The following is a 27,869-nucleotide window of genomic DNA, read 5'->3' as shown; positions in this document are numbered from 1 at the left end:
AATAAAAGACCTTCATGAAGCCAGTCAACATCCAGACATTATTTTCAACTTTTTCTTGGATTAAGATTAAGACATCAATCAATGCTGTAGGTTATCAGAGAGAGTGACAATTCTTTTTTTTTTCTTTCTTTTCTTTTTCTTTCTTTTTTTTTTTTTTTTTGGGACAGAGTCTTACTCTGTCGCCTGGGCTGGAGTGCAGTGGCCGGATCTCAGCTCACTGCAAGCTCCACCTCCTGGGTTCACTCCATTCTCCCACCTCAGCCTCCCGAGTAGCTGGGACTACAGGTGCCAGCCACCACGCCTGACTAACTTTTTGTATTTTTAATAGAGGCAGGGTTTCACCATGTTAGCCAGGATGGTCTCAATCTCCTGACCTCGTGATCCACCCACCTTGGCCTCCCAAAGTGCTGGGATTACAGGCGTGAGCCACCGTGCCCTGCCAGAGAATGAAAATTCTTAATGAATTGGAGGCAGAATAACATATTCCCAATTGACCAGGTGCAGTGGCTCATGCTTGTAATCCCAGCACTTTGGGAGGCCGAGGTGGGTGGATCACCTGAAGTCAGGAGTTCAAGACCAGCCTGACCAACATGGTGAAACCCCATCTGTACTAAAAGTACAAAAAATTAGCCAGGCCTCGTGGCGGGCGCATGTAATCCCAGCTAATCAGGAGGCTGAGTCAGGTGGATCGCTTGAACTTGGGAGGCGGAGGTTGCAGTGAGCCGAGATCATGCCATAGAGCTCCAGCCTGGACAACAAAGGTGAAACTCTGTCTCAAATACTTATATAAATACACACACATGTATGTATATGTATGTACATATATGTATATATGTACACATATGTATGTGTATGCATGCATGTACATGCATGTATATGTATATATGTATATGCATGTATATATGTACATATATATGTGTGTGTGTGTGTATATATATTCCCAATAATGGTCATGTCCTAATCTCCAGAATGGGGGAATATATTACATGACAAAGGGAAATTAAGATAGCAGACGGAATCAAGGTGGTTGATGAGCTGATTATCCTGGACTATCCAGGTGTGTTCACCATAATCACAGTGTTCTTAACAAGAAAGGCAGAGGAGTCAGCATCAGAGTGCTGTAATGTGAGATGAAAGACGACTGGCTGGCCATTGCTGACTTTGAATATGGAAGAGGGTCATGAGCCAAGGAATGCAGAAGGTTGCTAACCACTGAAAAGGCAAGAAGACAGATGAACTCCCATAGCCTCCAGAAAAGAATGCAGCACCGCCAACACCTTGATTTTAGCTCAGTGAAGCCCACTTCAGACTTCTGATCTACAAAAATATAAGTTTATAGGTTTAGGTTTTTCAAATCCATTAAGTCTGTAGTAATTTGTTACTGCAGCAACAGGAACTGAATATGTCCTTAATACACCCCCTTAGTGTTTTTTTTTTAATGAATTCCTGCACAGACTCTCATCTAGGATGGAAAAATTGATTCTTGCCATCCTAAGTCCTGTCTCAAAAGTGTAGAGAATACCTAACTCCAATGCACTCAGAGTAATTTTGCCTGGCTAAATAATTGTTAACATATCTGTTACATATTAATAGTCTGTTCCTAAAAGATAGACTGTACTTACCTAGTGTCCCCCCAGGATCTAACAAGCAAGCAGCACTTCTCATTTCTATATATTATCTTCAAATAAACAAATTAATGCTTGTTACCTAAAATTTTATAGCTAACTGAAATCTTCAAGCAGTTCCCAGAATTTCAACTTGTGGAGTCCCAAGTGCTTCTGAGTTACACACTTGAGCAAGAAAACTGAAAATGCCTGAGGCCACCCAGTTGATACTGGGATTTCTTAGCACTGCCTTTTCATGCTTTCAAAATCAACTTTAATTACCAGTTGAAATTCAGCCCAATTTGAAAGTGTGCAGTAATTGGTATGTAAACGAGTCCAAGGCGAAGATTTTTAACTACTGAATGCTATAAATACCAAATTAAAGCTGCTGGGGAGAGCGCGAATTCTAAGCATTTAAGCTGATGAATCCCAACTGCCTAGAAAAGTGTTAGGAATCTGATAAACATTAAATATGTGTTTGTGGAGTTAACAAGTGGTCTAACCCTGTTCTCCTGAGACTTGGTGATCCACTGATCATTATGAAGTTGAAGTACGAGGCAACTAGAGGTACTTACTGGATGTGCAGCAGAAAGTAGGTACATGGCCCAAAGACCAGCGGAAGTACACAGAAAAATACCCACCAAAAGCACTCTATGTGAGGCAGCTATATTTAATGAAGAATCAAGGCCAGACGAGGTGGCTCATGCCTGTAATCCCAGCACTTTGGGAGGCTGAGAGCCAGGAGGATCACCTAAACCCGGGAGTTTGAGACTACAGTGAGTTGTGACTGTGCTACTGCACTCAGCCTGGGTGACAGAGTGAGACATTGTCTCAAAAAAATAAAAGAAAGAAAGAGAGAGAGAGAAAGAAAGAGAGAGAGAAAGAGAGAGAGAGAGAGAGAAAGAGAGAAAGAAAGAAAGAAGAAAGAAAGAAAGAAAGAAAGAAAGAAAGAAAGAAAGAAAGAAAGAAAGAAAGAAAGAAAGAAAAGAGAGAGAGGGAGGGAGGGAGGGAAGGAGGGAAGGAAGGAAGGAAGGAAGGAGGGAAGGAAGGAAGGAAGGAAGGAAGGAAGGAAGGAAGGAAGGAAGGAAGGAAGGAAGGAAGGAAGGAAGGAAATAAATGAAGCCTAGCATTCCTCTGCTCTTCCTAGCATCAACTTCTCCTCAGTTTTCTTAGAAATGATTGTAAACATTAGTTGTAGCTATTTTACTGGATTTCAATTCCAGTTACAAAATGAAATATTGTGGATGAAATCTTTGGTGTTTCTATTCATATATCTTTCTTTATTTAAAAATTTACATATAGTAAAATTCACTCTCTGTGGTTTACAGATCCACGGGATTTGATTCACAACGGTTTTAGCACTTCCAAAAATCCCACACATTCTCCTTTGTCAGTCAACTCGTCCTCCATTCCAAATCCCAGGCAACCATTGATCTGTTCTCTTTCCTCATCATTTTTTTGCCATTTCCAGAATGTCATATAAATTGAATCATTCGTATACATGTAGCTTCTTGGGTCTATTTTGTTTCACTTAGAAGAAAGCATTTGGGATTCACCCCTGTTGCTTAGTCAATTAATTTAATTGCATGGATATCCCATGATTTGTTTATCCATTCAACAATTGAAAAACATTTGGTGAGAATGATGGTTTCCAGCTTCATCCATGTCTCTACAAAGGACATGAACTCATCCTTTTTTATGGCTGCATAGTATTCCATGGTGTATATGTGCCACATTTTCTTAATCCAGTCTATCATTGATGGACATGAACTCATCCTTTTTTATGGCTGCATAGTATTCCATGGTGTATATGTGCCACATTTTCTTAATCCAGTCTATCATTGATGGACATTTGGGTTGGTTCCAAGTCTTTACTATTGTAAATAGTGCCACAATAAACATATATGTGCATGTGTCTTTATGTCAGCATGATTTATAATCCTTTGGGTATATACCCAGTGATGGGATGGCTGGGTCAAATGGTATTTCTAGTTCTGGATCCTTGAGAAATCGCCACACTGTCTTCCACAATGGTTAAACTAGTTTACAGTCCCACCAACAGTGTAAAAGTGTTCCTATTTCTCCACATCCTCTCCAGCACCTGTTGTTCCCTGACTTTTTAATGATTGCCATTCTAACTGGTGTGAAATGGTATCTCATTGTGGTTTTGATTTGCATTTCTCTGATGGTGAGTGATGATAAGCATTTTTTCATGTGTCTGTTGGCTGCATAAATGTCTTCTTTTGAGAAGTGACTGTTCATATCCTTCACTCACTTTTTGATGGGGTTGTTTTTTTCTTGTAAATTTGTTTGAGTTCTTTGTAGATTCTGGATATTAGCCCTTTGTCAGATGAGTAGATTCCAAAAATTTTCTCCCATTCTGTAGGCTGCCTGTTCACTCTGATGGTAGTTTCTTTTGCTGTGCAGAAACTATTTAGTTTAATTAGATCTCATTTGTCAATTCTGGCTTTTGTTGCCATTGCTTTTGGTGTTTTAGACATGAAGTCCTTGCCCATGCCTATGTCCTGAATGATATTGCCTAGGTTTTCTTCTAGGGTTTTTATAGTTTTAGGTCTGGGTTCCTTTGGTTTAGTCCCTCTTCTGGCCCTCTTCCCTCTTCTGGCCCCTGTGAGCAATCTGCCTATCTCACCAACAATCCAGTCAGATCTCTCTTATTTTCCTGTGCTCTAGAGTAAACTGTCTCAAATTTTTAAAATTTGCATCCTTTTTGGTATCAAGTCTGCAAGTAGTTGGTTTAAAAGCCAGGCCATTATTTGGAAAAATAAACTCAAAGTTACCATGCTGTTCATAGCAGCATTTTCTTAATACGTGAAGAGCAGCAATAATCAAAATGAGAAGGATGAAGACTTTAAGAAAATGGAATAGTTTTAAAGCACCAAACACTATCACAGGGCACTTAGGGTATTAAAATTTCCATCCAACACAGTTCATTTAATACTACCCAGTCAGTGCCACATGAATTACCCTTCTGTTCTTTTTCTTATTAAAGTTATCTCAATTAAGTCGTTTTCTCCAAACTTTGAACTTTTAAGGCAAAAGAGAAAGATAAAATCTGTGGGTTCCTTTTGTAACAAGTTATGTTCTTTCCTAATGAATTTTCCATGACATCTGTTTAGGAAAATCTCAGAAGATACCAAAATGAGATAATGATGGGGTTTTATATTTATCAAAGGCAACCTTACCCCCATGCACAAATACACTAACTCCCCATTGCATGGTAGGACGCTTTTGTGTGCCCAGAGGCACCGTCAGTGAAAGGAAACTGGTTCTAATGAAAAAGATCTTGCTAAATCCTCCTTGTTAAAAGCTGGAGCCATCTGAGCTTGACTTTTCTGATATTTCTATCAATTTGGCCTCACTTTTGTTTTTGATATATATATACACACACACACGTATATATATACATGTATATCTATATCAACATATATATATGAACACACACATATATACATACATGTGTATGAATATATGTGTACATATAAATACATATTTTATACACACACACACACACAAACACTTTTGCCTTACTTGTTCTGCTTTCAGGTTGAACTTGAGAACACATTTAAGGAAGTTCTCAGCAATAAGGTATTTTCAGAGAAGGAATCTTCATGATGCAGGAAAATGAGACTTCGTTTTTGATTTTTTTTTTTTTTTTTTTGAGACGGAGTTTCACTCTTGTTGCTCAGGCTGGAGTGCAGTGGCGTGATATCGGCTCACTGCAACCTCTGTCTCCTGTGTTCAAGCAATTCTTCTGCCTCAGCCTCCCGAGTAGCTGGGATTACAGGCACGCACCACAACGCCCAGCTAATTTTTGTACTTTTAGTAGAGATGGGGCTTCGTCATGTTGGTCAGGCTGGTCTTGAACTCCTGACCTCAGGTGATCCACCTGCCTCAGCCTCCCAAAGTGCTGGGATTGCAGGCGTGAGCCACTGCGCCCGGCCGAGACTTTATTTTCTGAATGTTTTATACTTGTTCTCAAGTAGTGCCTGACTCAGGCAGAGGCTTTTGTCACCAGTCATAAAGTGATGAGAACCCTTTAGGTTGAGAATACTGTAACTGGCACTCGGGGAATCAAACAGCTTTAATGAGATATGTGCTTTGCTTGCTAGGTTTTTTCAAATGCTACTTAATTTATTATTTAATAGAGACTCTGAAGATCTATAGGTCGGTAATCTAAAGAGTGATTATTAAGACACGTAATGTCCATTTCTTTCTTTATAACCACCATAGCAGGAAATTCTTTGATCTTAATTTTAACCACAAATTCTCTGGAAATACAAATCATGCTGGTCTCTGGTAATATTTTAAGATGTTTATGTATGTATTTCCCTATTTAAGATGAGGATATATCAGAGTCACTTCAGCCTATAAGTTCATCCAGCTCTTACTGAGAATAATGTTCATGTTTTTCCTCAATCTTTTCTCCACAATATCAGTTCCCCAGGTGCTCCCCTGTTGTTTCTCTCATTCTCTAAGTGTTTTCATTTGCTCCTTGATCTTCAGTAATCTCCTTCCATTAGTTACACCAGCACATCCAAACCTATGCCTCAGGCTGTGGCATTTTACCTTCAATTCAGTCTTGATTTCCCAATTGACTAAAGACCTGAAGAACCGAGTGTTTTGCTGGTACCACAAACACTTGTAAAAATGAATTCTCCACCACCTGGCATTAAACCAGTGTCTCCTTCAGATTCATCTCTTCCTGCTAAATGATGCTCCATTGGTCCAGACACTCAGATACCCAAGCTCTTGTCTTTTGGACTCCTCTCTCAACATCTATACTCAGAAAATATCTATACACAGTTTGATTGTATTTTGTTTTCCCACAATGTATTTTACTTTAATATTTTCATTGCTGTGTACTCAGTATCATCAAGTGATATACATTAATTAATCCAGGCATTAAGTAAGAGGCTTAATTATATCAGCACTTGGCAATCCATCCACATCCCAACCATCTTAATGGCTACAAGACAAGTTTGCCAAAATTCTACTTTAACAGGTTATTTTCCTACCCCCAAACACCAAATAGTTCCATTCATATAAAGTCTAGAAAGTCAAAGTTCTGACAACTTTACTCAAGGCTCAAGGAAGGTTGACCTGTACTTTTTCAAGGCTTGTATCTTGCTACTTCCTTATATGCACCCCATACCCCAGCAAAACTTTTGCTTTCAAATACCCAGCATGGCATATTTTCAGCTGCCATACCTTTGTCTATATTCTGTCCATCTACAATTGTTGTCCAACTTAGTCACCTAATGAAATCTAATCTTTCCCTTTAGAATGTGTGCTCCACTTTGATGTACATTAGAATAAACTAAAATGATTGTTTAAAATTCAGATTTTCTTACCCAATCTCAGAATTTTGATTGAAGAAGTTAGAGGAAGGACCCAAGAGTCTACATTTTTAACAAATCCATTTGAGCGATTCTCATACAGATGGTCATGGGACCAAAAACATTTGAAAAACATTGTAAGGACCAAAAATATGGACTGTATAAAGTTTTCTTAGATGTTACTGGTTAAAAACGATTTCTTTTTTTAGGAATACATCAAGCATCTTTATTAAATCTAAAAGGAAGTGAATTCACTACCAGACAGCAGCCTGAATTAGCATATTGATTCCATCCCGAATTAATTAACTAAGGTCTGTGACACTCTTTTGTAGTCTGTAGAATGTAGTAAATAATAGTACCCGCTTAATAACATTGTTTTAAGCTATGAGAAGCACTTGGCCTGCGTCTGGCACAGAGAAAAAATTACATATTAACTATTATTGCATTTCTTACCATAGGTTCCTAGACACAAAATATTTTTATGGCTTTGGATTATAATCCTGGCCTCCCTTTTCAGTCCCTGTCAAACATCAGGTTTATTTTTGAACATGCCCTTTCTCCTTAACCAATCATAGAAGTTCCTACAAAATGGTGATTATGTTTATAGAGTGTGCATTGAAGAAAAAAAAAACTCCGGTCAGGTGTGATGGCTTACACCTGTAATCCCAGCACTTTGGGAGGTCCTAAGTAACTAATTGAGTTCTGGTGGAGGTAAGTAGGCAAATGCATTTTCTTCATTGAAAATCAAATAAAACCAAGTGTACAAAGTACAGCTTAAAACTAAGGATCCCTATGAATAGTATCTGAGTTGGGTTCTTACCTTTATAAAACTCAGAGGAGTAGATTTTCAGGCATGACATCCTGTGTCCTACTTTTACGGTAGAACAGGAAGTAGACTAACAGAGAGGAACTCTATGGGGCCCATGAGCTGGCAAACAAACAAACAAAATGACTCTATGTCTAGGAATGGTATTCATACTCCAAAGTCCTTGGTCCATCCAGGATATCTTGTGTCTGTAATGTCAAAACTAATAAGAGAAAGGAATGAAGACAAAGTCCAGAAGTCTGACAGCTGCTTATTTCCTATTGGAAGCCATGATAACTCATGCCTGTGTGATTAAAACAAATGGTTGAGACATCTCAATGATGTCCTATGGATCAGACAGCAGTGACCAAATATTGATACTAGAATACAATGAAATAGTCCTATAAACCAGCCATACCAAGATTTCAAAATTATTGATTTAATCCCATATATTTTCCCAATTGTCAACACTCAACATTGGATACCCAGCCAAATGTCTTTTTGGTTATCTTTAAAAATCAAACACTTTATGCTTCCCTGAGTGTTTGTTCCATAATCTCACATGTTTTTACTTAGATTTTCCTGATAGAGTGCCTATTTTTTAAAATCTTAGCTTTATCCAATATTCATACTTATTTTATCTTTTTCCATCACATTGCAGTAACTCTCCATCAGTGTTGTAAAATTTGCTTCTGCATTGTTGCTTTTTCTACCACAGATGTATATTAAGACATTACTAAATTCAGAAATTAACTCTGAGATCCTGTTGCAAATGTACCCATCTTGCTGCTTTTGACCCCATACACATCTTTTGGCTAAGAGTAAGAGGGAAAGAAGAAAACCAATGCTCTTATTCATTCCAGAATAAACAATATTTATAATCCCAGACCTGTGGGAAGCATTTCCAAGAAATACGGATCATCACATTGGCTCTCGTTACCAGAACTGTGCAAGGCAAAGGAAGCCCCTCAAAACACACTGAATTATCAAATGGGAAAAAGGTCACATTTACTGGTAAAGAGTCATTCTTTTCCTCATTCATTCAACAACCATGTTTTGATTATACCTTATGAACAAACTGCTGTGCTTGTATAACATTAACTCTTTGGGTGGCATATCTGTCAGTGTCCCAGCAAGGAAAGAAAAAGGCCATACTCAATGGACTTGAGGAAGATTTAATAAAGAAACTACTAGCAAAATTATGGGAAGAGTTCAGAGAAATCAAAAAACAGAGGCAAAAACTACAACACAGTGGTAGCCTAGGGCTAGTAATACCGAAATTGTTATTATCCCTAGGCCTAAATGACAAAGGAAGAGAGATGTTACTGGATCCTGGCAGGAGAGACTCCTGTAGAGGAACTGCCATAAAGAGAAGATAATGTTCGGGAGAGGGACACAGGCAGCCTCAGTTGACCCCACAGAGAGAGGCTTAGGGGTTAGACAAAGTGACCTTACTCTTCTCTCTTCAATTGTAGGCTCCCACTGGCTGAACACAACTGGATTTCAGAAGACTTAATGGAGCCTGTACAGGTCAGCCTTCCAGGGTTCAGAGCAAGATGGAGAGTGATAGAGTAGATACAGAAGAGCAATCCCAAGATAGCTCACCCGGAGGACAACACTCACTCTGACTACCCAACTTCATTGAAACTAAAAGAAACTTCATCTTGCTTTAGAGGAAAATAATCTTGGCCAGATATCCAGTTTGGGCTGATAAATAGACTGCTGTGTATATTTTACACTTTGCAGAGATGTGGCAGATACCTAAAATCTGTGTTTAACGAACTGAATAAAAATACTCTGATGTATATATTTAACTTCCAGATACCTAATAATGAATAGTGTGGTGCACAGATTCTAAGGAAGCCCCCATGAGCCCTGCTTCCAGGTGTCCATGCCTTTGTGAAATCTGCTCCTCTTGAGTGTAGGCAGGATCTGAGACTAGCCTCTAACCCATAAAATTGCAAAGGTAATAGGTTGTCACTACTGTGATTATGTCATTCATATAATAAAGGTGCTGATGTCACTCCTGTGATTATATTGCGTTACATAAAGCTGCCCTGCTAGCAGGCTCATGCTGGAGACTTTCTCTCTTGCTGGCTTTGAAGGAATGACCTGCCTTGATGTGAGAGGTTTGGGGAGAGAGCCACGTGGCAAGGAACTGTGGGCAGCCTCTTGGAACTCCCGGCTAACAGTCAGCACAAAGCCAGAAACCTCAGTTTATAACCACAAAATGATGAATCCTGCCAACAACCTGAGTGGGTCTTGTAGTGGATCCATCCCCCAGTCAAGCTTTCAGATGAGAACCCAGCTCTGGCCAAGAGCCTTTGCTGTTGTTCTTGGAATTCATTGTGGGGCTTTTTTTCGGTTTTATGGAGACGTAGTTGACAAATTAAATTGTAAAAATTTAAAATATACAATGTGATGATTGGATATATAGAGATACTGTGATAGGATTACTACAATTAAGTTAATTAACTGTGTTAGGCTATTCTTGCATTGCTGTAAAGAAATAATTGAGGGCTGGGCATGGTGGCACATGCCTGTAATCCCAATACTTTTAGGGGGCCGAGGTGAGCACATTACTTGAGGTCAGGAGTTCGAGATTAGCCTGGCAACCCCATCTCTACTAAAAATACAAAAAAAAAAAAAAAAAATTGGCCAGGTATGGTGGTGGGCACCTGTAATCCCAGCTACTCGGGAGGGTAAGGCAGGTTTCACTTGAACCTGGAAGGTAGAGGTTGCAGTGAGCCAAGATTGTGCCATGAACTCCAGATCAGAGACAGAGTGAGACTCCATCTAAAAAAAGAAAAAGAAAAAGAAAAAGAAAAGAAATAGCTGAGACTTGATAATTGATAGATAGAAGAGGTTTAATTTGCTCACAGTTCTGCAGGCTCTACAAGAATGACATTGGCATCTGCTCAGCTTCTGGGGAGGCCTCCGGGAACTTTTACTCAAGGCTGAAGGCAAAGCTGAAACAGGCACATCTCATGGCCAGAGCAGGAACAAGAGAGACAATGTGTAGGGGAAGATGCTACACACTTTCAAACAACCGATCTCATGAGAAATGAGAACTCACTCACTATTGTAAGGACAGTACGAAACACCTCTAGCACTGAGGATCACAATTCAACATGAGATTTGGTGAGAACATATATTCAAAATAACACATCCATCACCTCACATAGTTACCGTGTGTGTGTGTGTGTGTGTGTGTGTGTGTGTGTGTGTGTGTGTGTATGTGTAGCGAGAACATTTAAGATCTACAATTTTAGCAAATTTCAAGTATAGGATACAGTATTAACTATAGTTACCATGCTATACATCAGGGATGTAGAACTTAGTTATCTCATATCTGAAAGTTCGTACCCTGTGACCAATATCTCCTCATTTCCCCACCCCCACCCCCGGCAACCAGCATTCTACTTTTTATTTCTTTGAGTTTGACTTTTTTAGATTTCACATATAAATGAGATCATACAGTATTTTTCTTTCTCTGCTTGACTTATTTCACTAAGCATAATGCCCTCAAGTTTCATCCATGTTGTTGCAAATGGCAGAATTTCCTTTTTGTTCAATCTGGCAGACACCTCGATTCTAGATGGATCCTTTCCAAAAGACCCAGCTAAGCCACACCTAGACCCCTTACCTACAGAACCTGTGAGATAATAAATGTGTCTTGTTTTAAGTCATAAAGTTTGGTAATTTGTTATGTAACAACAGAAACTAATATAATGAGTATTTCATTTTTCCATATTGCATTATTGAACCCCTTATAATTAATATTCTCTCACATTCCTAGAACTGGGCCTTGTGGCTCAGGTATTATTTTATTCAATATCTATGTAGGACTTTACCACTTACAAACTATTTTCATAAGTCTTAAATCAACTGTTCATTGAGATAAGCCCATATTATTAGTCTCAGATAAAGGATAAAGAAACAGAGGCTGTGAAGTTTGAATTGACGTACCCAAGGTTAAATACTAAATGGCAAATTTTGGCTTTTGTCCCTTGACCTCTGACTACAATTCCCAGTTTCTTCCACTCTGCTGCACTGCCTTTTTAAATTTAGTTCCAGATGATTAAAATGGTGCTAACAAGCCACACCTTCAGTCCTTAGAAGGACCAGCTACATTAATCCAGCTTCTCAGAATGGCAAAATGCCTTCTCTTTCTCTCAAAAATAGGTATGTTACTGGCTACAAGATGAAAATTATCTGCCAGTAGGAAAATTCCCATGGAAAATTCAAAGTCTCCTTTGGTTAATCATGGCTCAGCAGCGCATCCTTACCTAAAAATCACGGTTTGAATTGCAGTTAGGAGTGTTACTAGAAGCAGCAGCAGCAGCAGCAGCAAAGACATAAGCTAACATTCAGAAACACTTACTGCATAGTCTACCCAAGCTTAATTGTTTATTCCTTAAAATAGCCGAAAATGAAAGGACTTTGGCAAAATCCCTTATGATAAAAGCCCAGACTCAAAACCTTATTAGAGATCAAAGCAGATGGCAATATTAGTTAACAGATTTTTTTTTTTTGTAAACTGCTCTCTGCTTAAAAAAATGTGTAAAAGTAATGCAAAAGACCTACAATTTACCTCTTTGTGAATGGCCAGCGGTGGAATTCTATCTGTGAGGTCTGCTGTTGGTTTGTTCCAAAGAACAGTGAATGGCAAATGGCGTATATGACAATCTCTTTTGAAATGGAGCAGAGCATTTTCTATGATGGAGATCAAAGGCGCTAGTACAACAAGTCATCAAAGTGGGCACCTGTAATAATATAAAAAAGAGTGATTGAAGTTTTCCCACCCTTGCGTTTCACATTAGTCCATTTGAATAGTCATCATTAACATTTCTCCCCATATTTGTCTCTTTACTTAGACCTATTAGTATCATTGGAGCTATGAGAGCTTAAGAATAATTTTATAACAAATAAGAGATTGTTTAATGTTGCCAAACATTTAACAAGCTTCTAGAAAATATTCTGGGCCGGGCTCAGTGGCTCACGCCTGTAATCCCAGCACTTTGGGAGGCTGAGGCAGATGGATCACAAGGTCAGGAGTTTGAGACCAGCCTGACCAACACGGTGAAACCCCGTCTCTACTAAAAATACAAAAATTAGCCAGGCATGGTGGCGGGCACCTGTAATCCCAGCTACTCGGGAGGATGAGGCAGGAGAATTGCTTGAACCTGGGAGGCGGATGTTGCAGTGAACCGAGATCATGCTATTGCACTCCAGCCTGGGTGACAGAGTGAGACTCCATCTCAAAAAAAAAAAAAAAAAGAAAATATTCTGTTTTAGTTTGGCTCAAAATTTGGCCCAAGATGAGAGAATTTGTTCGATTGTTGGTTGCTTGTTTTTCTGAACCTACATTTTAAAAGATAGCAGCTTTGGAAATAAAGTTTGATCCTATGATTCAATCTTAGAATGCTCTTGCTGTGTGTCTGTGTGTCTTTTATCAGGGCCCTTGATTAGAAAGAGAAGAGAATGGAGCCCTTTTTGTTCCATCTCTCCCTGTTATTATATTCATTATGAATCTTTCCCTTTCTTTCTGCCAATTAGGACCGGTCCCAATATGGCGGGACCTCCAGAGTACTACCGCTGTCTCTCATGCACGACTCTTTCCAGAAATCCCTTGACTTGAAATTCAATCCTTTTTTTAATGAGAAAATACAGTACCACTGAATCCCAAAGCATTTATATTTAAAGCTTCCATGACCTAAAGCCTTATCAAGAGAAAATGAGAATGATACTATTTTTACCCCTACCTAAACACATAAGCTCACTGCATGCCAAATATTTTAAATATTTAGCCCTTGTTTCTTGACCTTGTGCAGAGTAGCTTCTTATCATAGTGTCACTTCAGGAGAATCAGGCAGAGGGACTTGGGTTCTAGTCCTGACTTCACCTTTACAAACTCTGAACAAAATTCAATATATTATATATTATGTACCTCTTTTAAGGCTGTTTTCTAATCCATAAAATAGTAATAATAATCATGGCTTCTTGAGGCTGCTGTAAGGGTTGAATGAATAGTATAGAAGGCCTTAACCCATCATCTGAGACATGGGGAGTCATTTAAAGGTGTTATTATTTCATGACTGAAAATAGCATATTTTTCTCCAGTTGCCTTGTTCAAGTATTCCGTCAGTTCCCTTTGGTTTTCCCTCTTTCTTATTTGACTAACTTTGCTATAAACATCTGGACACTGTATCTGAATTGTACAAAGGAAAGGCAAAGAATTGAAAAGGGACCAATTTATTCTAGTCATAAATTTACTTTGGAAATTAGGTTTATCTTCATTGATTAATGATGCGGGTTCAGGACACACTACTCCAAAATACGTCACCTTGACACTTGAGAAGACTGCAGATCTCTCTGACCTTCTCCCAGTCCTTCCCCTTTGCAGGAGGTCATAAAAACTAGGAAGAGTTTGTCAGAGCTCAGAAACCAATATCCCCAAAATATGCCATTTTTATGTTTATAGAGCACCCTTGATGTAACTAACTCCATTTTAGAAAAAGTTTCCATTTTATATTTCATAGGACACTTTGCCTTCAAGGGTAAGATATTTTGCTTAATAAACAAAAAAATAAAGACTGCATCTAACCACAAAGGTAAGATGTTTTGCTTAATAATCAAAAAAATAAAGACTGCATCTAACCAGATAAGGACACAAACCAAGTACACTCTTCCACAATCAGTTCTCACCAGAGGACTCTTTAACCATAAAGGAGCATGACTTCAGCAGCTCAGATAGGCCATCTTAACTGACACCACCTTCCAGTAACTTGTGCTAAGAACTCAGCATCTGCCACCAAAGGCTCTGCCATATCAAAGACTATTCCTTGCAATATCCAGGGACTTTCAGGCCCAAACCAGGACTCCTTTTACTGCTTTGCCCCCCCGGATTGGTTCATTAATGCTTTCTCCTCTTTTTCCTTTTGATGTTTAGTATTACTTTTTTGTTGTGGAATGTTTAATCTATAACATTTACACATGATTAAGTATACTATTATGTATGGTTTGCAATATTGACAGACTTGTGGAGTGGCCTGAGCCTGTGTCTGCAGTACTGACTACTAAGTGAATGGGAAGTACTAAGGAGAGTTACCTCCGTGAGAACTCATTGTAACTCATGACTTTTGTGATTGAAACAGTGTTAATAAAAGCCTGACATTGTCAAAAGACATAAATATGTGTAGAACTGGTTATCTCTAACCTTTCACTGCTCATGACAGACATGCTGAAATGAAGAAGTTTCAAGGTCTCTCTGACAACCTTCCCTCCATACCATCCCTCTCACAGAAGATGAAGGCTCCTTTATCTGCCTAAGATCCAGACCCACCAAGCAGAATAATTGTTTTTTCTTCCTCTCCTTGTTATCTCACTACATATTGCAGAAAAGACCAAGAATGTAACTGCACCTGAGCAGATCCTTTTACACATATAATGATGGTCTCCAAAAATTATTAAAATTCCAAAGAGTACTACTTATAAGTTAAATCTTTTCCTGGATCCATTCATTCTCCCTAGTAATTCTTTCAATAGAATTCTTCTTCTCTCCCCTCCCATAATGTTTTTTTAGGATCCAAGCCCCCATTCTTTCTGTAGCCTCAAGATGGTATATACAATGTTCCACTTCATTGGGAGGTAAGATCTTTATTCTGAAGTCTCTCATGCACACTTTAAATAAATTCGTATGTATTTTCTCCTATTACTCAATCTACCTTATATCAGTGATTTTTCAGCAAACCTTTTGGGGACCAAGGGCCTTGGCTTCCATAGTTATGGTGCCTTGGGCAAAATCACCAAAAGTCTTTCTGTTCTTCTGGAAGCCTCAGTAAAAAGACCCAGGAACTTAAGAAGCCAGCAAGAGGGGTAAGAATTTCTTACCAGCTATGGTCCTGCTCTCTCTTTTGGTCAGTCCAGTAGAGTAGATGGTAAAAATTACTGTTTCTCTCCTCTGCAAGGTTTTTATTACTGGGTAAAAGGGGCCTGTGTGACTAGTCTTGGGGTATAGCAACTCTAGAGTACTTTTTGGCATTTTGTTATATGAATATTTATATTGTTTGATCTCTTTCTTCCAAGAAATATTTTTGTTTGTCTTTGTATTTCTGTGTTCTGTCATAAACAGGGGTACTGGTTGAGGTTCCCTCTCCTCTTGTTTATGTCCTTGAGAACTCGACCTGTGATCAAGTGAGCTCTTTCTCTCTTGGTTCCCACCATCCGTGGGGCATGATTTCTGGGTCAGGTCAGATGGCCAGTCTGAAAATGGCTGAGAATCCAAGACTTTTTCTGTTTCAAATGTGTCACGCTTGTCATAAGAAGTGCCATTCATAAGCAGCTTTTGTCATCTTGACCTGTGCTGCCTGGTTAGTGCTGAGCGAGTCTAATCCCAGAAGGGCCTACCCAATGTGACAGATTAACTGGTCTGTGACTCATAGCCCCCAACAAATTTGGGGGTTACAGGAGGCAAACACCATTTTTAACTGTCTATAGCAAAAAGAGTCTTTCGCTATCTCAGCCTATTTCTGGGAAAATGGGGGAATCTTCGATCTTTGGAATCACTTCTTGTCTAAGAAAGGGTGTTGGATTGAGTTGCTACTGGAACTAAATACATCATTGAAAATTCAATGGCCAAAAGATCCATTCCTTAAATTAGACTCCTAAAAAATGAGAAATAAAATAAAATAAAATTTTAGAGATCCTTTATTCCAAATAATAGGAAGTTGGTATTAAAAGAATCATATTAATGTCATGGCAAACCTTAAAAATTATTTCAACTAAAGAGCAAAATCTGAGATAAAACAAAGTTACACTCACGCAGGCCACTTTGGATTCCATGCAACATTCACAGTGGACACTGCTCATTTTGTAGTCTGTTGATTACAATTCCCATTGTGGCTTAGGTTAGCTTTCTGCTCAGGGAATTACTCCCTCTTGGTTTGATATTTGTGTGACTCTTGGGATACCAATTCATTACTAATCTTTTTCCCTTCCTTGGACAGTATTTCATTTCCTGTCTTCTTCCATCTGTGGGAGGTACACAAGGTTTTGGGGCCTTTGTGTGTAGATGAACGGCTGAGAAGCTGAGACCCTAGAGAAGATGGCTGGACAGACATATGAGTTGTACTCCATTTTTAGCTGGTGAAACCCTCCTTTATTTAAGCTGTCTTTAGAATGGTTCTGGATTTTGTGCAAAGGCCATAAATATCAGCTGATTGTCTTGGCTAAAAACTGATAATAAGATACTTGAAAAGATGTTTTAAAGAATTTTAAGGTTAAAACTCAATTAAAAGCTAATATCCATGCTATATATTATATAGTGTACTATATATATAGGATATATATACGTATATACAATTATATATAATTAAAAGCTGATATCCAAGCCAAGTCACATATATGTGTGTATATGTATATTTTACACACACATATACACACCCCCACACACACGTATATATAAATACACACATATTTTTAAGGATTTTCTGCTTTTCTCTTTAAATTCTGTTTCTGGGATTTTTTTTTTTTTTTTTTGGTGAATAAAACTCTCCACCTCCCACCCCCAAAACAAAAACAAAAACAAAAACATGTGCTTGTATGTTTGTCTGTTCAAGTGTTGCTAATAAAGACATACCCAAGACTGGGTAATTTATTAAGGAAAGAGGTTTAATGAACTCACAGTTCCACATGGCTGGGGAGGCCTCATAATCATAGTGGAAGGCAAATGAGGAGTAAAGTCACATCTTACATGGTGGCAGGCAAGAGAGAGCTTGTATGGGGAAGTCCCATTTATAAAACCATCAGACTCATAAGACTTATTCACTACCATGAGTACAGTATGGGGGAAGCTGCCCCCATGATCCAGTTATCTCCACCTGGCCCCACCCTTGACACATGGGGATTATTACCATTCATGGTGAGATTTGGGTGGGGACAAAACCAAACCATATCATTCAGCCCCTGGACCCTCCCGAATCTCATGTTCTCACATTTCAAAACCAATCATGCCTTCCCAGCAGCCCCCCAAAGTCTTAACTCATTTCAGTATTAACTCAAAAGTTCACAGTCTAAAGTATCATCAGAGACAAGGCAAGTCCCTTCCACTTATGAGTCTGTAAAATCAAAAGGAAGTGAGTTACATCCTAGATATAATGGGGGTACAGGCAGTGGGTAAATATACCTGTTCCAAATGGGAGAAATTGGCCAAAACAAAAGGGCTACAGACTCCGTGCAAGTATGAAATCCCAAAGGGCAGTCATTAAATCTTAAAGCTCCAGAATGATCTGCTTTGACTTCATATCTCACATCCAGGTCATGCTGATACAAGAGGTAGGCTTCCACAGCCTTGGGCAGCTCCTCCCCTGTGGCTTTGCAGGGTACAGCCCCCATCCTGGCTGCTTTCAGGGGCTAGTGTTGAGTGTCTGCAGCTTTTCTAGGAGCATAATGCAAGCTGATGGTGGATCTACCATTCTGGAGTATGGAGGATGGCAGCCCTCTTCTCACAGCTCTACAAGGCAGTGCCCCAGTGGGGACTCTGTTTGGGGCCTCCAACCCAACATTTCTCTTCCATACTGCCCTAGCAGAGGTTCTTCATGAGGGCCCCACCTCTGCAGCAAACTTCTGCTAGGATATCCAGATGAGAGGCATGCAATGCATATAATAATCACATCAGGGTAAATGGAGTATTCATCTCCTTAAGCATTTATCCTTTGTGTTATAAACAATCCAATTATATTCTTTTAGTTATTTGAAAATGTACAATTAAATTATTTTGACTATAGTAACCCAGTTTTGCTATCAAATACCAGGTATTATTCATTCATTCTTTTTTTTTTTTTTTTTTTTTAACCCATTAGCTATCTTCATCTTCCCTACCAACCCCAACTACACTTCCCAGCCTCTGGTAACCATCTCTCTATACTCTATGTATGCAAATTCAATCATTTTAAATTTTAGCTCTCACAAATAAGTGAGAACATGAGATCTTTGTCTTTCTATACCTGGCTTATTTCACTTAATATAATGATCTCTGGTTCCATCCATGTTGTTGCAAATGACAGGATCTCATGCTTTTCCATGGCTAAATAATACTCCATTTTGTGTAAGTACTACACTTTCTTTATCCATTCATCTATTGATTGACACTTACATTGCTTCCAAATCTTGACTATTTTGAATGGTGTTTCAGCTAATATGGGAGTGCAGGTGTCTCTTCAATATATTGATTTCCCTTCTTTTGATCATATACCTAAGGATAGTATTGCTGGATCATACGGTAACTCTATTTTTAGTTTTTTGAGGAAGCTCCAAACTATTCTTCAGAGTGGTTATACTAATCTATATTCTCCCAGTGTACCAGTGTTCACTTTTCTCCACATCCTCTCCAGCATTTGTTATTGCCTGTCTTTTGGATATGGACAAGTGGGGTCAAATCAAATTTAAAAGCTTCTGCAGAATGAAGGGAACAATAAACAAAGTGAAAAGACAATGTGCAGAGTGGGAGAAATTATTCACAAACTACTCATCTGATGAAGGATTAATAATTAGAATATATAAGCAGCCCAAACAATTTTACAGGAAAAAATCTAATAATTTGATTTAAAAATGGGCAAAAGATTTGAATAGACATTGCTCAAAAGAAGACATACAAATGTCAAACAGGCATATGAAAAGGCATTCAATATCATGATTATCAGAGAAAAGCAAATCAAAACTAAAATGAGATATCATCTCTCCCCAGTTCAAATCATTTGTTCATTTTGTTTATAAATTTTCTAATTTAATTGCTTTTTTTAATTAGTCAAGTGCAGTAGTGAGAAGGGGGAAGAGCAGAACAAGAAGTAAGATCTGTAATGAACTGTGAACAATCAATTGAGATACTTCACTATCTTCAGACTGGCCTGTTTATTTTTCTTTTAATGTTCAGTTTGAGAGTTCTTTGTGTATTCCAAGTAGAAGCCCTATGTTGAATCTTGTGATTTGCAAATATTTCCCTCTAGTCTGTAGATTAACTTTAGATTAAATTTTCATTCTCTAAATGTAGTCTTTCACAGAGCGAAAGTTTTTAATTTTTGTGAAGTCCAATAGAGTAATTATATTCTCTTATGAGTTGTGTTTTGGTGTCATATCTAAGAACTTCTCATCTAGCCCTACTTCCTAAAATTTTTCTTGTTTTATACTAAAGTCTTTTAGTTTTATATTTTATATTTAAAACTATATTACACTTTGAATTACTTTTTGAATGAAGTAGTAGGTTTAGGTTGAGATTAAATTATTTGCCCTTGGATATCTAATTGCTTTAACATCATCTGTTGAAAGAACTGTTCTTCCACTGAACCGCCTTTATAACCTTTTCAAAAATCAGCTGGGTATATTTGTGTTGTTTAGTTTTGGGTTCTCTCTTCTGTTCCATTGATCTATGAGTCTATCCCCCAACCAATATCAAAATCTCTTGATTATTGTAGCCGTATAGTAAGTCTTAATGTTGGATGTAATAATCCACCCCACTTTATTCAATTTCAAAGTTATTTTACTTAGTCCATGACCTGTGCCTTGAGACATAATTTTTAAAATAAATTTTACTATATCTGCAAAAAAAAATTTTGGAATTTTGATATCAATTGAATTGCACCTGTTAATGAAGTTGAAAAGGACTGACATCTTTATTATGTTGATTCTTTCTATCCATTACAAGGTCATCTCTCCATTTATTTAAAAGCCCTTTGCATTTGTTCCTTTGGGTTCTGTAATTTTTGGCATAGAGGACCTATGTGTACATTGTTAGATTTGTACCTAATTATTTCTCTCTTTTTTGAAATAATTGTAAATAGTCTTGTATTTTTAATTGTGTTTTCCACATCTTCATTGCTAGCATATAAAAATATGATTTCTTTTCATATGTTGGTCTTGTATCCTGTGATCTTGCTAAACTTACATATTAGTTCTGGGAGTGTTTAAAAGATTGCTTGGAATTTTCTATGTATACAATTATGTCATTTGAAATAGAAACAGTTAAATTTTTTTTCTATTCAAACTGGCTATAGTTTGAATGCATCCCCCAAAGTTTTTGTGTTGGAAACTTAATCCCCAATGCAACAGCGTTAAGAAGTGGAACCTTTAAGAGGTGATTAGGTCATGAGGACTCTGAATGTATTAATGATGTATTGCAGAAGTGACTTAATTATCTCAGGAGTGGGCTCTGGATAAAAAGGATGAGTTTGGCTCCCTCATATCATCCCTTCTCCATTCCTCTCTCTCTTTCTCTCTTGTACCCTTGCCCTTTTGCCTTCTGCCATGGGATGATGCAGCAAGAAGACCCTCACCAGACGCAGGCCCCTGCACCTTGAACTTCTGAGCCTCCAAAACTGTAGGAAATAAACAATTTTCTTAATAAATTATCCAGTCTGTGGCATTCTGTTATAGCAACACAAAATTAACTAACACAAATTTCAGTGTCTTTATTTCTACTGTGTGCCTTATTGCACCAGTGAGAACTTCCAGCACTATGTGGAATGAGAGTGATGATAGCAAACATCTTCGCCTGGTCCTGATCTTAGGGGGAACTGATTCAGATTCTCACCATTATGTATAATGACAGCTTTTGTGTTTTCTGTAAATGATCTTTATCAATTTGAGGATATATTTCCCTCTATTACTTATTTTTAGAGAGGTTCTTTAAAATTATAGATGTTGAATTTTGCCATAGATTTGATCTTCATCAACTGATATGATCATGTGATTAGCCCGTTAATATGGTAGATTATAATGGCTTATTTTCAAATATTTAAAAGCATTGCATACCTGGAATAAATCCCACTTGGCTATGGTGCATTTTTTTTTTTTTTTTTTTTTTTACATATTTGCTGGATTCAAGTTGCTAATATTTTGTTTAGAAATGTTGTGTCTAATTTCATGTTATATATTGATCTTGTACTGTCTTCCTCTTGTACTGTCTTTGGTTATAATATCAAGGTAATTTTGGCCTCATATAATGACTTGGAAAGATGCTGTAAAGAATTTCTATTTTTTGGAAGATGCTACATAGAATCAGTGTAAGCCCTCTTTAAATGTTCGGGAGAACTCTAAATATTGGAGTGACTTGGATCTTGGCCATAAAACCTTGATTCTTTTCTATCTACATTCTGCCCTCAGGAAATTTAACTTTAGTCTATTTTAAAATATGTTTCACCTGCCAATAAATCCCAAATTTATATCCCCAGCTCCATTCCGTTGCACTCAGAATAAATCAAACTTTCCCAACCATAGGTTATCAAATTCCTCACTGGCCTCATTTTTAACCAGTTCTTAAGTTAGGTCCCTGTTTGTCTGCTAGGGTTGCATAACGAATGACCATAGGTTGAGTGGTTGAAACACCAGAAATTTATTTTCTCACAGCTCTGAGCAAGGCTAGAAGTCCAAGATGAGGGTGCCAGCAGGGCTGGTTTTTGTTCTGGTGAGATCTTCCTTCCTGCTTTGCATATGGCCTCCTTCTCACTGTGTCCTCACATGGTCTTTTCTCTATGCATGGAGAGAGAGAGAGAGAGAGAGAGAGAGAGAGACAGAGAGAGAGAGAGAGAGAGATCTGGTGTCTTTTCTTATAAGAACACCCATCATATCAGATTAGTGCCCTGCTCTTAGTCTTCTTTTAATCTTAGTTACCTCCTTAAAGGCCATATCTCTAATGCAGTAACAGTGGGGATTAGGGCTTCAGCATATACATTTTTAAGAAACACAGTACAGTCCCTAGCAGGACCTACTCTTACTTCCTAGAGTCTATACACCTTGATTTTCTTCTCTAAATCAAGGACACCCAGCTCATTCCTGTCTTAGGAATATGATTTTGTGATTGCAATTCCTGAAGCAGTCTTTCCCTGAATCAACATGTTTGGATCATTTTTATTTATTATATCTCAGCTCAAATGGAATCTCTCTAGTGAGTATCATGCCCTGACAGCCCAAGCCAAAGTTTTCTCTACATCTTGGTCATTGTTTTCTATCCCATTGCCTTGTTTAATTTTCCTTATATAAGTCACTGCGATCTAAATTATCTTTTTCTCTTTATTGGTTTACATTCTTTGTGCCTCTGTCTCTAACACTAAGATATAAGCTTCATGAGGACAAGAACTGTTTCTTTGGTTCACCTCTATATTCTGTATCCCTTGTCCCATTTCTGGTACATGGTAAAGGACAAAAAAAAAAAATTTGATAAAGTTTGAATGAGTGGGTTTGATGTAGTTAATGCAGGCAGATTGCATGGGACCTATTCAATATATGGGTTTCAATGTGCTTCATGGTCTTACAAAGTCCGGAGAAATGAGCCATGAATAAGAACCTCTGGCTTGTATTTATATTTTCAAAAAGATTAGTGAAAATAACTTTATAATGTGTTGATTGTAGAAAATACATCTAAGGACTTTAAATTCCTATTTCCTAGGGTTCAGGGGGAAAAAATGATAGCAATACTAACCATCTTAATTTCTTCTAGTTTCCCAGATCAGAAATGAAGACAAATAGCACAACTTCATTCTTTGGATTCTTCCTTTCTAATTTATCATCCAGAAAGTGCAAAGGACAATGGATATTCATCTCCATGTATACAATCTAAACAGTGCATGTGAAAGGAGAAGAAAAATATATACATATACCACATTATTTTCGAAAAGGAATCGTATTCCTTACCCACAGAGTGTCCTCCATTGTGAATTTTATGATTAATCATCCATGCACCTGAATGTAATTGGCTTTGTTAGTACTTTACTTATATTTTGCTTCCCTTTACCTGCAAGATAGTTGTTAATGGATGAAATTTGTTCTAAGTGAAGTGATAGGGCTTCAATCTTTGAATAAAATTGGGATTCATAGGAAATTTACATTTGTATCTTTCAGAGTTATCAAATACTCAGGGGCTTGTAAAGAGCACAGAATGTCATTTAGATTGAAGTCAAAAAAATAGCTTATTTTTCCTATGCTGCATAAGAGATTTAAACTTTTAAGAGATTATCTACATAAGAAGCTTTGGTAAAAATTTCAATGCTTTCTTGAAAACACATGATCAGAAATGCTGAGGAAAGATACAAAAACTTGGCTGGGTGATCATTTTCAGGTTATTAAACTCTTAAATCATGTATTTTTAAATGATTTATGTTTGTGGAAATTTCAGTAATGAAATAAAATTCAGAAACATCTGCTTCAACAAGCACATTCTCCTGAATTCAGAAAACTGAAATAATTTGTGAGCCAAGTCTATGTTCACATATTTTCTATTTCAAATGTAAATTAAATATAACACTTGGGAGATTATGAAGAATATAATTTGGCCCGGAGAAAGTGGCTGCCTCAATTGAACATTCTTTCTTAGACTGAAGCTGCGTCCATGTTCCTCGGTAGGCACCCAGAACAACTCAGGTCACTGTGTGATTTCCTAAAATCAGGAGATCTTTTGCATGGCACGCTCCCTCAAAGTGAATAATGGTTGGCTTCCGGAGCTAGATGTTTTCTGGACAATTTTTTTGTAACACATCATAAAAATGCAACCCCATCTTCTTACTTACCTTAAGCACATTTCATGTCAGATTCATGGCTTTGTTTCCACATATTGCCTTCCTAACTACTTCTCCCGTGAGGGGCGAACCCTCTCCTCATGATCAATATACCTGTAGCATGGAAGGAAGAAAAACAAAGGTGTTGGAAGAAGAAGATGGAAAACCCATCCTGATGAGACAGTTGTTGGCTAGTTCTTGAAGACAGCTGTACATAAGACTGTATTACCAGCAGATGTATTTTAAAATAGTGACATGATCACACATGAAGCTGGCCCAGCAAAATACTGTTCCTGCACTAAGATCCAAGATCCCCTGAGTGATGTAGAAAAGGCAAGAAATTGTTTCTATCGATAATGAACAGACAGTCAACACATTAAAATAGGTTTTCAAAACATAACAGACACACAGGGTATGTTGTAAGAGTTATAAAATAGAAAAAAAATTATGTTTAAGCCAATCTTCAGTTTCTTTTAGTATACTAATCAAAGAGCTTAGAGAATTGCATATGAATGACAAAAAACTATATGTAAGAGAATATAAATACATATACAGGCAGATATCCTAGATAACTAACATATTAAGCCTTAGAAGTAGTAAAGTATTATTATTTTGCAAGATTTACAATAATGATTCTGATCCAAGGGCTATTTTCCCCCCAGAGGACATTTGACAATGTCAGGAGACATTTTTGGTTGTCATGATTGAGGTGGGGCTTGGAGAAGCTACTGGCATCCAGTCAATAGAGGCCAAGGATGCCACTAAACATTCTGCAATGCACAGGACACTCCCTCACCCACATAAAGAATATTCTGGCTCAAAATGGCAATAAAGTCAAGACTGAAAAAACCTGATTTAGACATATCACTTGGGCAGACATACAAATGGACTTTTAAGAAGTCTTAAGTCTATGGCTGAGTTTATTTAGAAGAAAATATCAGATACCTGCAGCTAAATAAAGAACACTTTTTTCCACCTCAGTTCGCAAAAAACTCAGTCAATACATTCATGTTCCCACTGCCACATCATAAAAGATGTGTTTGTTTATTGAATTTCCTAGATGAGGGAGAATAAGAAAATTTCAAGTTATCTCAATCATTTCCAGAGGACCTCAGCAACTAGGACATCATACCTCTTATCTGAGGAAAAAAAGAAGGCAAACATTTCAGGACTTTTCATTTTTTTTTTTTTGGCTAAAACGGAAATGCTACAAATGCATTCACTTTCAAACTGAGATGCAAGGGCATTTTATAAGTCTTTTGAATGCCTCTCCAAATTTTTCAGGAGTTGCTACATTGAAAGGCTATAAACTTAGTTGCAATAAAATAGACATTATTTTTAATTGTTTCCTCTCAGCCTTATCACATATATGTACAAAATAGAGTGGCATGGAAAATTATTATTTACAGTACTCAACAGCTTTCATACTGTCATCATTCTATAATGTAAGGTGTTTCTGCATTGAAAGAAAATATACTGGGGCAGCAATGTGAGGAAAGAAAAGCTACAAACTACCAGGTGTTCTTGAAACCTTGTACAGATACTTATGCAAATAATGTGTATTTTTTGTAACTTCACTGATCCCAGGTATCATTATCGATGTGGAAGACTAGGCCAGAAGAACTTGTCTCCAACTTGGAAGGTCAGTGTTAACCTCACCACATCCAGGCTCTCTGAACATTGAGGCTGCCTAAAGAATAGTTCCAGGAACTTATCCAATTTGATTTGCTTTTCCAATATTAAAATTTGGATTTTTTTAACTGAACATGCCAATTCCTAAAAAAAAAATAGCATAAGAAAAGAAAACCAGGGTTTCTTGCACTAAATATCTGGGGATGCCAAACATGCCCATCAATGAGTTGGACCAAAAATCTCTGAGCTTGAAGCTTTGTAAATAGATAATTATTTTAGCTAGGCTGATTTTTTTTTTTTTTTTTTGTCTGTGAGTTCCCCTTGTTCCATCTAAACTTTTGGCATTCTAAATGTGTATTATGCAGGTTAGGTCACTTGATAATAATGACTGCACTATACATCTTATTTGACTGATTGGCTCTGTACTTAAAGAAACTGTATGAATGTTCCATTTTCAGCCACGTATAGTCACAGTATACATTATCAGGGTGATATTCAACTGAACTGCAAATACAATCTTAGAAGTTTTACTGTTGTAAAAGATTGGGAATCACAGGAATGCAGTGATCTGAAACTATTAGCCATGATATTATGTCTTGTTTGCTTTCATATACAAATTAAAACAAAGCAAACCAAAAACTGCAAGAAGAAAATAATATGATATAAATAAATTTGGTAAACCTAGCAAACAAGTAATTTTCTATTTTTTGGCATTGTCACTTCTCTCCTTACCTTTGTTTATTACTAAAAATGATACTGTGTTCCCAATGAATTTCAGAATAAAGAACAAAGTGAGTGACGCAAAGTACAGATAATACTGTATCTTACAATATGTGAAAATTGTTTTACAATGATTAGTTTCTTTTCATTCAGACTTCAAACCAGGGCACCAAACAAGACCTTCAAGGTTCAGAACAAAGTCAGTGTTGACTGACTTTGAAAGACATACAAAATTGGATTTCTTACTGAAATATAAAGAAATATACAACTGAACATTCATGTTAGAAATGTTTAATCACAAAAAGATGATATTCACAGTTATTTCCATTAATTTATTTCTATGGAATCTTTGCTGTGTAATTTGTATCCTGGTTACTCATTTTCATTTGACTGAAAAATAATCAGAATACATTTTTTAAAACCACCCATTGAGGTTCTTTCACATGAGAGGCAAATAATTTAATGATGACTTTCTAGCATAAGCTGCATTCCAAGATATTTGACCTGTTACCCCCACATGGGACCTGTATATTCTCCCTCAAGATATGTCTTTGGTCTCAAGACACAGTCACAGGAGCACCAGGTGAATGTGTGGGAACGGTTCATGCCAAGACACTTTCAGTCCTGGGAATGTGATCCAAATCACACACCATCAGCTGCTTGGGAGTAGCTGTCATCTTTCTGTAAGCGTAATAGCAGATTCAATCTGATATTGAAACGCATGAGGCTGACGAAGCCCTTTGCTGCAGCAACATGCTAACTAGAAGGAAACAGATCAGGACTTGGGTGTAGCCACTGGAAAAGAGAAATGAAACATGCTGGGACATACTTGATTGTTTCAAAGACTTTGAACAGAAGAATTCACCCACATATTGGGTTGTAGCAGGATTAATTAGTAATGCTGCTATAACAAAGCATACTTAGAAAACAATGATGTATGGCAATCTCCCTCTCATTTTCCTATTATATACACATAAAAGCAGATGAAAGAGCGCAGATGCCCCATGGTTCTAAGTGTCTTTGTTCACTTTATGCTAAAAATGTATCAGGAGGGAATGCATCCTTCATTTTCAGTTAGTTATAGTTCGTTTTTATTTTTATTTTTCATAATGGACTTTTATTAATCACCTGCTATATTTTGAATAATTTATCTCACCAAATTCATCACATAAAGGAGGAAGCCATGGATCTGACAGCTTAGGGTGAC

General features: G+C 37.5%; 1 protein-coding gene across 14 annotated transcripts in view; it reads right to left on the bottom strand.

The window, feature by feature from the left end:
- The window catches only part of KCNJ16 (potassium inwardly rectifying channel subfamily J member 16), a 173,366-nt gene that overhangs the window by 129,061 nt on the left and 16,436 nt on the right, over positions 1–27,869 (bottom strand). For 7 of the 14 annotated variants that reach the window (XR_010581968.2, XM_074020267.1, XM_045374487.3 and 4 more), the window contains 4 exons: positions 24,323–24,424; positions 23,239–23,372; positions 22,165–22,289; positions 12,361–12,532 (listed from right to left, as the gene is read on the bottom strand). The gene's annotated coding sequence lies outside the window, so the exon portion shown is untranslated. Of the gene's footprint in view, positions 1–12,360; positions 12,533–22,136; positions 22,290–23,238; positions 23,373–24,322; positions 24,425–27,869 lie in introns of those variants that run through there. The other 7 variants (XM_074020269.1, XM_074020270.1, XM_074020268.1 and 4 more) reach the window with 4 other exon arrangements.

Source organism: Macaca fascicularis, chromosome 16, assembly GCF_037993035.2.
Source record: "Macaca fascicularis isolate 582-1 chromosome 16, T2T-MFA8v1.1".
NCBI classification, from domain to species: domain Eukaryota; kingdom Metazoa; phylum Chordata; class Mammalia; order Primates; family Cercopithecidae; genus Macaca; species Macaca fascicularis.
The sequence above is the reverse complement of the archived record's forward strand: the minus strand, read 5'-3'. Positions and strand labels throughout refer to the sequence as shown.